General features: G+C 33.8%; 1 pseudogene; it reads left to right on the top strand.

The window, feature by feature from the left end:
* The first annotated feature begins 1040 nt into the window (after positions 1 to 1040).
* LOC116574554 lies at positions 1041 to 1323 on the top strand (annotated as a pseudogene).
* Positions 1324 to 13519: the final 12196 nt, after the last annotated feature.

Genomic DNA, 13519 nt, shown 5'->3' with positions numbered 1-13519 from the left:
TTTTTCAAAGTTTTTCATCATGAATAAATTTCCATGAAATAATTTAAACATCTTAGGCATGGTTGTTCCCATGAAATACTACTTTGAGGTTAATTAATATCTAACCAGTTGACCATATGAGAGAGAAAAAATAATTGTCAAAAAATAAAATGACTTGGTTAAGCAGAGAAGCAGAATCAGGAAAAAAGATTTTGATTCTTGTCCCCACTCCAGTGCCAGAGGAGAAAAGTGGGTATTATATACTGGCTTAAAAAGATACTGAAAATCACTCTATGTATTTTGCATTCATTTAATCAATTGTTAATTTGTACATGTGTGTTATTAGTGAGTACTTACTCAGACATGATCCTTATGCATTCTGAACTTGTCGAAAATGCTTTTAGACAACAAAAAAGTAAAAAAAAAATGTAATTTAATAAAATAGTGAATAATGAAGATAACTTGATACAGGCTTTTAAAAATCTTTGATTACTTAGAATAAACATGATGGCATCCTTATATTAAGTATTCAATAAATGTTGACTGAGTCACTACATGGATTTTGACCCCATGCTACCTTAATACTTTATCATTTAACTCAATAATATATACCTCAATAACCCACAAATTCTTAAAATAAGGCTGATAGCTTCTAAGTCTGACTTCGTTTGGATTCTTGCTCTTATCTGGGGAGATAACTTTCTGAAATTTAATTTTATGTTTTTTAATGTAGGGATAATGATCTCTCCCCTACAGTTTGTAATGAAGCTTAAATGAAGTAATGTATATGAAACACTTGGCTTATGCTCCAGAAATGGTGTCTATTATCATAATAATGAAATTTCAGAACTAAAATACTTTTACTACAATCTAATTCAGTCCTTCCATTTTACAGTCGTAGAAACTATCTTAAAAAGCCAGTAGTGTGTGTGCGTGCACCCTTTCCCTCCTCCCCGGTCGCCGCCTCCTTCTGAGGCTCCTGGTGGGGCCCTGTGCTTCTTCCATGCGAACCTGGTAATCTCTTTCGTGAAGTGGCAGCTGAGAAGACTTCAGCGCTCACCATGGCCGACGAAAAGACCAAGGAAGGAGTCAAGACTGAGAACAACGATCGTATTCATTTGAAGCTTGAGGCACAGGATGGTTCTGTGGTGCACTTGAAGATCAAGAGGCATACACACTTAGTAAATGAAAGCCTATTGTGAGTGATAGGGTTTGTCAATGAGGCAGATCAGATTCGGATTTGTTGGGCAGCCAGTCAATGAAACAGACACACCTGCCCGGTTGGAAATGGAGCGTGGAGATACAATTGATGTGTTCCAGCAGCAGACAGGAGATGTCTACTAAAAAGGGAACATGCTACTTGACTCCAGAACTTGGTTCCTCCAGATGGAGAAGATATTCTCAATTAGAAAGTCGCAATTTGGTTCTACCACATCCTGACTACTACAGTATAATTTTCTCTATTCTTTCATTTTCCCCTTCCCCATTTCTTTATTGTACATGAAGTAACTGGGTATGTGCACAAGCATATTGCATTTTTTTTTTTTAACTAAACGGCCAATGGTGTCTTTTGATCGACATCAAATGGAGACGGGATGGGGGAAAATACTGCGTCTGTGAAAATAACCCCTCTCTCCATTAGTGGCACGCTCAGTCAGCTCTTATCTTTAAATTCTAGTAAGTTGTTTTGCTCTCACTGTTTAACAAAAAAAACAACATAAAAATCCTTGCATACCTTGTTCAGTTGGAGAATTTTAATGTTTTTCATTTATCATTGTAAAACCAAGGACAATTTTGTAACTTTTTTGTACATAGCTGTTACATGTAGAGCAATTTGTCTTTAAGTAGGGATAAATGACTCTAACAGAAATGAATCCTAGATAGTTTTCCCTTCAAGTCAAGCATCTTGTTGTTTAAATTAACTTCTTGTTAAAAAAAAAAAAAGCTAGTGGTGATTATGATTACAAAGTAAATGCATAAAGTTCTTAATCCTCCTCTGAAATACCCTTTGAATCTTTAGAAACTCCTAGAGATCAAGAACACTTCATAAATAAGCAAAAAATTCTCTAGTTATGGAGTTGAGGGTACAGGGTATATATCTGGCTATCTCACAATTCTCTAACACATCTTAAAATTAAAAACTGCCTGGAGCATTCATAAATTTAGAATGCAAATACATTATTACTTTGAATTAAGTGGAATAATCTAATTAAGAGTTCTCCATTGTCTTTCCACCACAACACAGCCCTAGTTACAAAGTCTTTCAAGGTAATGATTTGTGTACGGCGGGTGGGAGGAGAGAGGAATTTGGGGATCGTGGAAGAAAGAGTACTTAAGCTGTATCAGGTTCAGAGAATGAAAGCATGGGAGCTTTTGTTCACCTTCTTTCTTAGATATGGTTGCAGTTGTTTGTTCTATTTTTATATATAATTAGGGCAAAGGAAGTATTATATGGTTAACATGCAAGATGTTAAAAAAGAGAAAAAAATAACTTCTTTAATTTACTTAAAGTTTCTTTAGGTGATACTCATTAGTCTTTATTTATTTTTATTTTTTTGAAGATTTTATTTACTTATTTGAGAGAGACAGGCAGAGCGTGAGCATGAGCAGAGAGGAGGAGGCACAGGGAGGGGGAGAAGCAGATTCCTTCTGAGCAGGGAGCCCCATGTGGGGCTCTCTCCCAGGACCCTGAGATCATGAACTGAGCCAAAGGCAGACACTTAGGCAACTGAGCCACACAGGCGTCTCGGTCTTTAAATAATTTTTAGAAATTAATTTTAGGGGCAACTGGGTGGCTCAGTAGTTATGCAGCTGCCTTTGGCTCAAGTCATGATCCCAGGGTCCTGGGATACAGCATCGCATCCGGCTCCCTGGTCAGCGGGAAGCCTGCTTCCTCTTCCACTTTCCCTGCTTGTGTTTTCTCTCTCTCTCTCTCTCTCTCTCTCTTTGTCAAATAAATAAATAAAATCTTTGAAAAAAGAAATTAATTTTAATTTATCTATCAACTTTTTACTTTACCACTTAGTATTATTTGTTTTATTGGTTGTTCGAGAAACTACAAAATACATTCTTAACTTTTCACAATCTGCTCATAGTTATTTTTGTACTACTTCACCTAAAATGCAGAAAACTTACAATTGTGTAAATTTGTTACCCCTCTACCTTCATGCTACAATTGCTATTATGAATTTTATTTTTATGAATCTACAAGATTTTAGACTTTTTCTATTAAATAACTATCTGTATTTAAAAAAATTAAGGCAAAATAGATTGTCCCAAAATATTTACTACTGATAAGCTCCTCAATCTTTCCCTAAAATAGTAGCTTTCATATGCTGTCATTCAGCATAATAACCTATTTTGTAGGTCTACTGGCCACAGAATCTCTTACTTTTTTATTCAGCTTCAGTTTTCGTTTAGCTGCAAAAGTTTTTATTTTTCTTGTTCTTTTTAGGGGTGTTTTTACCGTGTTTTTTTTTTTTTCTTTTGTAGCAATTTGCCTGTAATGTTCTTAAACATGGTTTATTTTGTAATTTTCCTGCTTGAAGTTTACTGAACTTTTAAATCTTAAAATTATGTCTTGTGTCTTATCTGAGGAATTTCACTATTATTATTATTTAAGTGTATCCTTTTATACTTTGATCCCCTTCTTTTACTTGTAAATTTTGTAAAGCTGAAGAAATTGATTAAAATTACAAAATCTAAATTGTGTCCCTTTACTAAGTGTACAGCGAATGTGAAATGATTGTTATGGAAGTGGTCTTCATTGGCAATTATACTGAAACACTATTTTAATTGGTTGAATATTGTTTCAAAACCATATATATAGATGAGATGCATAGCGACATTTTAAAAACAATGATGTTTTTTCCCCTATGGTCTAAATTTATATTTTTCTTCATCTAATGCCTATGGTATGTGTAACTTTCAATAACCAGTCATCGCTTAGACAATTCAACTACGTGTGGAAATGGTTCACATATAAGAATTTTCGAAAATTTAGTTTTAGCCTTTTCTTCCTTCAAATGTGTTCCTTATAATGTAGTTTTAATCAAACTATACAAATGACTTTGTATCCTATTATAAATAAATTGGTTTTTGAGCTAATGGTTACAGTGAAACTTCAGCAATACATCAGAACAAAATGAAATTTAATAAAAATCAAAAATCCATCCAAATTTGTATCATCCCAAATAATTTCATCTACAATTGGTCATCCAAACTTGTAATTCTGAAAGTCACTTTTAAATTTTCCATTTTCTTTGCTCCTTGTAGTAAGTCCTATGATTCTGCTTCACAAATGTAGTTCATATTCAAATGGGAACTATATTAATTAATTATTGTGATAGATTATCTTAAGTACTATAATTGATATATATGTATTATATATATACCCACATAAATATATATAATATATATTATCTCATATATATATATATATAGCTATATTTATATGTGGAGATATATATGTGGATATATATCTTCACATATAAATATAGCATCCAACAATGCTTGGCATAAAGATACAATGATAAAGGTGGAAATGATCAATTATAAACGGAATTATGATGAAGGATGGCAGAACAAAGAGATTAGTAGATGTACCTAGGGTATAGAAGATATAGAAGTTCATTCTGGGATGCCTGGATGGCCCAGTCAGTTGAACATCCAACTCTTGATTGTGGCTCAGGTAATGATTTTAGGGTAATGGGATGGACCCCCACATTCCTGAGTGTAGAGTCTATTAGTCCCTCTCCTTCTTTTATCCAACCCCCCCATGCTCTATCACTTGGTCACTCTCTCTCAAGTAAATAAGCAAAATCTTAAAAAAAAAAAAAAAAAAAGTTCATTGCAGTTTGAGCGGACACCAGCATGTTACAAAATCCTGGAGTCATGAAATAGGATATTTCATTTAGTTAAGTCTATACAATTTGTTATGACAACCAGAATAGTTAATAATCGGCTATGTGTTTGATATGATAAGAAGAAGAAAGTCATATTGTCCTATAAAATTTTGTAATGAAAAATTACTAAAATGTTAGAAGAATTTGGTAATGTTTCTATAAGATTTTTAAAATGTTTTGATTTAGAGAGTATAGGGCAGTTTAGAAGGGTTTTCTAATAATGCCAGCAAGACAATGTAGAAGAGATTATTTCTCTAGTCCTAGAGTGAAAAGATGGATTTAAGCAGTAATAGTGCCAATTCAAAGAAAGCAACAAATGTGAGAACTATTAGGAGAATACTGGCAGAATATAGCAAAAATTAAATCCTACATATAAGATAGAGGCAGGCCATGTTTAATGTTAGAATCATTTTCATGGTATTAATAATAAAACTTTTAAAATATAGGATAACAAGATGGGGTTGAAGAAAACATGAATGTATATTTTTATAAGATTGAATTGAAGACCTGTGCTGCTCGGTGTAGTGTAGGTGTAAAGTATAGGGTTTGTAATAAAACACCTGTAGATTAATTAACAAAAGTCGCAAGCCTTCCACTGTGTCACTTTTGCAAATTACTCAATTTCCCTGTGCTAAGTTTCCAACCCACGTAAAACGGGACAATGATGTTACCTACTGATTCATTGATTGTGAGGATTAAATGATATATTATAAGAAAGGTGGTATTTAGAATAACACCAGGTCTATGGGAAACATGGATTAATGTTGAATAATATTATTATCTGCCAAAGACAAATTCCAATAGCTACCTCATTGAGTGGTTGGGTAAATACACAGCTATTTTTTGAATATAACTTATGTTTTGAAGTTATTATACTCCCCAACATGTAACATTATATGCAAATAGTATCTGTAATCATTATGCATGGGGAAATATCTAGATGGAGATGTAGTTGTCTGTATAAGTCTATAAAAAGATCCATATTAGAAGTATAGTTTTGATATTCTATAGGTAGTTATTAGAGAAACATATGCCTAGATTAAATCTCTCAATGAGTAAGAAAAGATGTTGATGAGGGTTGCTGGGGGGAGGGGGTTTGGGAGAAGGGGGTGGGATTATGGACATTGGGGAGGGTATGTGCTTTGGTGAGTGCTATGAAGTGTGTAAACCTGATGATTCACAGACCTGTACCCCTGGGGATAGAGTATTATGCCTCCATCAGAAAGGATGAATACCCAACTTTTGTAGCAACATGGACGGGACTGGAAGAGATTATGCTGAGTGAAATAAGTCAAGCAGAGAGAGTCAATTATCATATGGTTTCACTTATTTGTGGAGCATAACAAATAACATGGAGGACATGGGGACTTAGAGTGGAGAAGGGAGTTGGGGGAAATTGGAAGGGGAGGTGAACCATGAGAGACTATGGACTCTGAAAAACAATCTGAGGGTTTTGAAGGGACGGGGGGGTGGGAGGTTGGGGTACCAGGTGGTGGGTATTATAGAGGGCACGGATTGCATGGAGCACGGGGTGTGGTGCAAAAATAATGAATACTGTTATGCTGGAAATAAAAAAAAAAAAAATAAAAATTAAAAAAAAAAAAATAAAAAAAAAAATAAAAGCAGAATCCTGAATAAATACAAAACTTTTAAGGGAAATGGAACAAATGTATCTGGTGGGAAAAAACTGACTATTAGAAAGTTAGCATAGTGAATACCTGGATAAAAAGAAAATATTATGTGCATTCAGTGTTTTTAAAAGGAACATAATAAGGATACCAGAGAAAAGTACCTGGCTTTGAGATGATTAGTTTTTTTCTCTTCCCCTTTACTTTAACTCATATAATCCTAACAATGGTATAGTAAATTTAAAAGAATTTTTTTTCAAAGTTTCAGTAAGAAAAGTCAAGTTGGAAAAGTAAAGCTTTTATAACCTTTGATTTTGTAATACCTTAAAAATAGTTCAGTGTCTGTTTACTTTTTGGAAAAGAAGAGGAGGTGTAACTGAAATTTTACCTCATTTAATCCTTGGTTCCAAATAGTCATTTGATTGCCAAGAAAAGGAGTTCATTTTTCTTCCTTGTGACTTTGTGCCTCCCCCTTTTTTTCTGGGAACATTTTAACAGTAGAAACATTTTAACTAATAAGAACTTTTGGTCATATTTTTCTTGAATCTAATGAAGCAAACATTAAGGGAGAAAACTGTGAAATTAGTGGGTATAGAAAATAATTTCCAAAAATATCTATAAGTTATCTTTAGACTGTGGAAAGCCCTTTGTGGGAAGTATGACAGTTTACATAAGCCACAATTTATTTTCATTATTTATTTGGTATGAAAGATTGCCTTGTACAGTTGTAGTTGAAAAACAAAAGGCAAATCATTCCTTTGAATACCCAAATGAGACAGGTAATAGGACTAGACCAGAATGATTCCAGAATTTTACTCCATTTTATAGAAATAGGGGCCATTAGACAAAGAGTATAGAAATTAAATTCACTATAAATTTTGAGAAAATACTTGGGGTGTAGGTTAGAGTAAAATATGTGTGCCGAAGTTTGAGCTCATGGTACACAACAGTAATAAAATCATTTACTTATTATTCCAATGCTCATATACGAATACTTTACTGATAATCTTAAAGAGCATTTTCTAATGCACTATATTTACTATATTTGACTTCATTGTTCAATATTTCTTCCATTTATGAAATTGTGTATATAATGTTGTCTCCTTAAGCTTAACAAAGTAATAATAATTGTTAGTAAATGGATTATTTGGAGGATTGTTTTTATTTTTTCTTTACTTCGAAGTTTGAAGCTATGCACATTTATAAGAAGGAAGATCCCACAGATGACTTTTTTGAAGGACGTTACATTGCAATAGAAATGAGTTCCCCAAATCATATGCTATTGAAAAAAATTTGATTGACTCTACACCTGGAGTGATTGCCATGAGAAATGTTAGAAATTATGTCACCACACTAATGGAGATTTTTATTTTCAAAATTCTTCACAGTTTCCTGAATGGAGCTTTCTATTCTCCAAATATGACCATCACTAGAATTAATTTTATGGAACAACAAACATTATGAAAAGCCTAACCGTCACACTATTTACAAGGCAAACATGAAAGGGATGTGAGATACGTCAATGTACAAAGCACAGATGGTGACTGAGTGCCAAAATTTGAACTGATCCTTTTCAGTTTATCATGCATAATTTAATATGTCAGTCAATTGAGGTCCTCAATAGGAAAAAAAAAAAAAAAGAAAGGAAGAAAAATACTTGTAGGAGGTTTGTAGGAGGTAACTGGAAATGAACTTCTTTGAGCCAATATTAACAATAAGTAGACTACAATGCAGCAGTTAAGACATACTATGGAATGACTTTTCTGTATGTGCATTTAGACTTTAAATTTCTGCATATTTTTTCTTCCAAAGTGCCACAGAATGCAAGGAATATTAGGTGATTTTTATTCCCTTTGATGAAAGGTGTTTTTTGAGATTAAAGTATTTTTGTAATTGTCAAATACATAGATATAAAATTTTAAAAGTGAAAAATCCTGAGGTTTTTAAAAAGGATATAAAGCTTTTATTGATGAAAATATTGATGGATGCATATGAGGTGAAAATTTAGGAAATCTGTAGACATAAATAAGCATTCCTTTATGAATAACTATTATGATTATTTTGTTTGTTTCAAGTAATACTGTTCAAACAATTTTAAAATAAAGTGAGATAGGGAGATGATAGTAAACATAGTCATTCTTTAAAATTCTAATTTGCAAAGGTGCTTTTGATTTTTAAAAAATTAAATTCACCTATTCTGCTTATTGCTTTGCCAAACTGCTGGTGTTGCTTTATTCCTCTATCTAGGTTAATCTTACCATAAAGACAGTATAATAAACTAGTGACATATAAGTTCACATTTGTATAATTGTTTGTGAAAAATTTGAAACAGAGAGAGCAAGAGACTGCAATTGGAAATTTATTTACTAAGCCAATAAAGCAGTTATTCCATAAATACTTAAAAATATTAAATTAAAATTTAAAAACTATAGAAAAATGCCTTATTAGCGCTATTAGATGAAACAATTGGCTAAAAGCAGCACAAAGTTGCAGTGTAAGAAGTGTGCATTATAGGCAGAAAAATCCACAAAGAAGAGACTATTGTCAGCTGAGAGCATTTAAATTCTCTCTGAACCCATCTGGGCAAATCTTCTGGAGGTGTGTAGCTGGTGGCTTAGAATGGGTTAACTCTTGTCACTGATCCTTAGTGTCTGCAAACCTTGACTAACATGGAAGTGTTGTCAATAACAAATACAGAACAATGCAGGGGCGCCTGGGTGGCTCAGTTGGTTAAACATCTGTCTTCAGCTCAAGACATGATTTCAGGCTCCAGCAACTCATTGGCCCCCTTCTCAGCGGGGGGTTCTGAGTCTCCCACTCCCTCGGCTTCCTACCTCCACCCTGCCATGCTGTCTCTCTCTCTCTCTCTTTCTCTGTTGCACTGTCTCAAATAAATAAAGCCTTAAAAGAAATAAAACAAAACAAAACAATAAACAATGCTAAATTACCTTGGCTTTGACCCTTATATACTTAGCTGCCTGTCATTTCCCTATATCTGCTACACTAAATTAAGTATAGACCTTCAATTAGTGCCTGTAAGATGTAAATAAATAAATAGCCTCCTCCTTTCCCAAACGTTTGAGATGCAAACGTTTCCCACGATATATTAAGGTTTTACTGTTCAACAAAAACATAAAAATATGGCATTTCATATTTACTGCAAGCAATTATATTAAAAGATTCAAGGGTGATAAAGTCAAATCAGAGATTCAAACCTGGGATAGAGTATGAGACTTTCACAATGTTATATATTTTCTCACTTTTCTTTAGCTTCAGAACTGACCTTGAAAAATAGAAAAAAAATGCCAGCTAAGTGGTGAAAAAGGCTGAGGGAAGCAAAGAAGCAGCCAGCCTTCCTCCTCTTTCCTTCTTTCATGTTTTCCTCTATTTTGTCATGAAGCCACAAGAAGGAAAGACAAAGTAGAAGCCTCAGTGTGTGTGGCGCTTTGGAAATTTTGACGACAAACATATAAAGTACATATCTTATGAGTTTTCAGAAATACTAATCCTTTATTATAGCCATCTAAAGGTGGCACAAATAATTAAAATAAGCTGACAATATCCAGAGTCTTTTAGTGTGCACTTGAAATCGTAAACAATAAATATCAACATTTTAAAGAATTCCTAACGTCTCTGGGGTAGTATAGTACATATATTCTTATGCAGAATTAAATATACACTATAATACAAAGTAACTTCATGGTGATATATGTTTAGATATATATATTGATATATACATAAATATCAATAAATACACCTTCTTAAAGATTAAAACCAGCATATAAAAGGTAGTGAAAAAACCTTACAATTAAAAAATTGCTTAAATTTGTTTTACTCTCTGGTTTACATATAGCTCAGACCTATTTTTTCTTTTTCACTCAGACAGCTATTATAATCTCAGAAAGATTCAGTTGTGAAGTTAAAATAAAATTATTTATAATTAGTTTAATTTTGTAGGCACATATTTGGTTATGACATATTGCTGTACCTACAGTATATTTGGGCAGACCCTTGGCTCTAGGATGTTGAAAGTTATAAAAAAGATCTGCATTCTCAACAGATATTTTCTGCTCTCCAATATTAAGGATAATCAAAATTTGAATATAATTATTTCTGTTGAACTGAAAAGTACCCTATGATACTAATTGGAAATATTTTCTCTATGACCTTGATTTTCTTTGGTGGGGGTGCAATCTACATATCCTTTTTATATTACAGGGTATTTAGCTCACACCTGCCATAATTATATATATTTTCTTGAGTTAAGAATGCCTGATTAAAGGGAGGTTGCTTTACAAGCATCAGAGCCACAGAAAAATCTGGCTTTTCTTTGATGTGCATCTACCTAGTATTTGATGTCACAATTTCCATGGCTACCTTGCTGTCCACTCTGTGAGCCACACCTATAAGGAAAAGAATGTCCTAACCATAAGTCACACTGCACTTATGACATATTATCACAGGCTCCCTAAAGGCTCCAAAAATCTACCAAACAAACTGCCAACTTTTCATGCCTCTCTGCATCATTTAAAAAAAGAAAATTAGTACTCTTAGTAGTAGGCTACACATACATTACACACCTAGAATTATGCAGAAAATCTGCATATTTAATCCACCTTTTAAGAAGTCACTAAAACTGGGGTGCCTGGGTGGCTCAGTGGGTTAAGCCTCTGCCTTCGGCTCAGGTTGTGGTCCCAGGGTCCAGGGATCGAACCCCGCATCAGGCTCTCTGCTCGGTAAGGAGCCTGCTTCCTCCTCTCTCTCTGCCTGTCTCTCTGCCTACTTGTGATTTCTCTGTGAAATAGATAAATAAAATCTTAAAAAGAAGAAGAAAGGAAGAAGAAGAAAAAGAAGTAGAAGGAGGAGGAGGAGGAGGAGGAGGAGGAGGAGGAGGAGGAGGAGTCACTGAAACTAATGGGGAATTTGAGACCAAGAAGTTAAATACTTTGTCAGACGACACACCCCTAGCAAGGAATTGACATGGAATTTGAACCAGCTTTCTAAATTCAGAGACTTTTATCCATCTTAATATATTGTCCCATTACATCATATCTTATTAAACTACACTGTCAGTCAGAAAATGTTACTGTCAATTAAATAAGAAAAACCTAATAGAAAATAGAATTTCTACTTTAGTAAATGAAAAAAAGCTGTTAGAAATGATAAAGCATGAGGACAGCTGAGAATATTTTTTAGCTGAGGAGAATTTTGAGATAATCAGATCTTATTTCTTTTAGAAAAGATACTTATAATGAGAAAGCAATTATGACTCTCATAATCACACAATGGCAAATATACTAGAACTGACACATGAATTAGAACTGATATTAACTGACCTGTATCAGCTGTGGAGTCAACAGGAACTATTCTCTGTTCTTAGATTTATAGTCACTCAGTATTTTATTTTCTCAATTCGAGCAGTGCTAACTCTTATGGTGAAAATGCTGCAAATACTACCTTACATTTGGCTTCTAATACACAATGTGAGGAAATTTAATAAAAGTGAAAGGGTAGAAAAGTATAAGAATCAAGAGTGAAAAAAAGTATGCAGAGGGAGGAGAACCAAAGACCATCTTCTTTTCCTACATAATTTTATAGCAAGCCTGGCCTGTTCATCGACAAAAGCAGCATATGTAATAGAATACCCTCACACTCTCTGGTGGTTTAGTAGATTTGTTTATATGCCCTTATAAACATGACTGGTTTTCCTACTGGAAAATGAAAGTAGAGTAGATGCTCTTTTCCTAATGAACCCCTTTCTGTGTCCTTAATAAGTAGAGCTGTGCCTCATAAGATGGATTGCACATAGTTCACAAAATAGGAATTGGTCATACCAAATGATCAAATGAAAAATAAAGCCCTGCAAATGTGAGAAAATAATTTAGGAATGATCCTAGTAAGTGTTACCAGCAGAAATGCATTATTTTTACGATCTTGTAGAGGAAAGAATCCAGACTATGACTGAGCACCAACCGAAAAGAACAAAGAAGAGGACAAGCTTAGCAAGTGCATGGATTTGCATTAAACTTACACTTTCTCTATTTCCACTCAGAAGAATTGAAGAACTGGGTCAGAAGAGGTAGTGTAAATACCCACCACATTCCTAATGCTTTCTCTTCCCCTTCAGTAACCAACACTGAGGCCTCATGGTGGCATGGTAGAACAGTATGGAGTCACTGATTCGCCACATGGATTCGATGGCTCTTAAACATTGCAGAGTTCATTGTTACGTACACATAAGCAGGAAATAGAGTTCTGTGTTTTAATTGAATAAGAGTGGGATTGTTTGTTATTACATCATAGCTTACCACATGCAAATACAGTGACCTTACCCAAACCTTTTAATTCCCAACGAAAATAAATAAAAATCAATAAGAAATTACCATAGACATAAAGAAACACTCTTTGAGAGAGGCTTGCTTCTATAGTTGAAAGTAGTGTGTTTGAAACTCAGACGCTGAATAGGATTATAGCAGTCCTACATCGTATTAGATGATAGCTCTCTTGTAGGCTAAAGCAGAAACTTACTGGAAACACTCTTCTCTGAATAGAGAAACAAAAAACAGAATTCTGAGTCCAATTCTCAATACCCAGAAGGAGCTGATTTTAAGCTGATCCTGTATCTTTCAATGAAAATTATAATCATTGCCTAGATTAAGAAGGAGACCCAGAGGATCTACAGTTAATTACTTAAGGCAGAGTTTCACAAAATCATTCCAAAGAAAAAATATTCTGCAAGATGCTTCCAATAAGACATCCATGGGCAAATACATCTGGGAAATCCTGCAAATTATCATAGAAATTCAGAAAGCATATTAGCACAGTAATGTCTCTTAGAAGTCCCAAGTTAAAGAAATCTGTGTAAATTCTCTGAATATGAGTTCTTTTTTTAAAAAATGTATCTGTTCATTAAATTCCGTGGCCCTGTAACCTTTGTTAATATCATGAGATTTTAGCATTTCCAGAACACCTTTTAAGAATAAAACTAATATAGAGAACTCACAGAAT

The sequence above is a fragment of the Mustela erminea genome, chromosome 15 (assembly GCF_009829155.1).
Source record: "Mustela erminea isolate mMusErm1 chromosome 15, mMusErm1.Pri, whole genome shotgun sequence".
In the NCBI taxonomy this organism is placed as follows: domain Eukaryota; kingdom Metazoa; phylum Chordata; class Mammalia; order Carnivora; family Mustelidae; genus Mustela; species Mustela erminea.
This window is presented reverse-complemented; position numbering and strand designations above follow the sequence as displayed.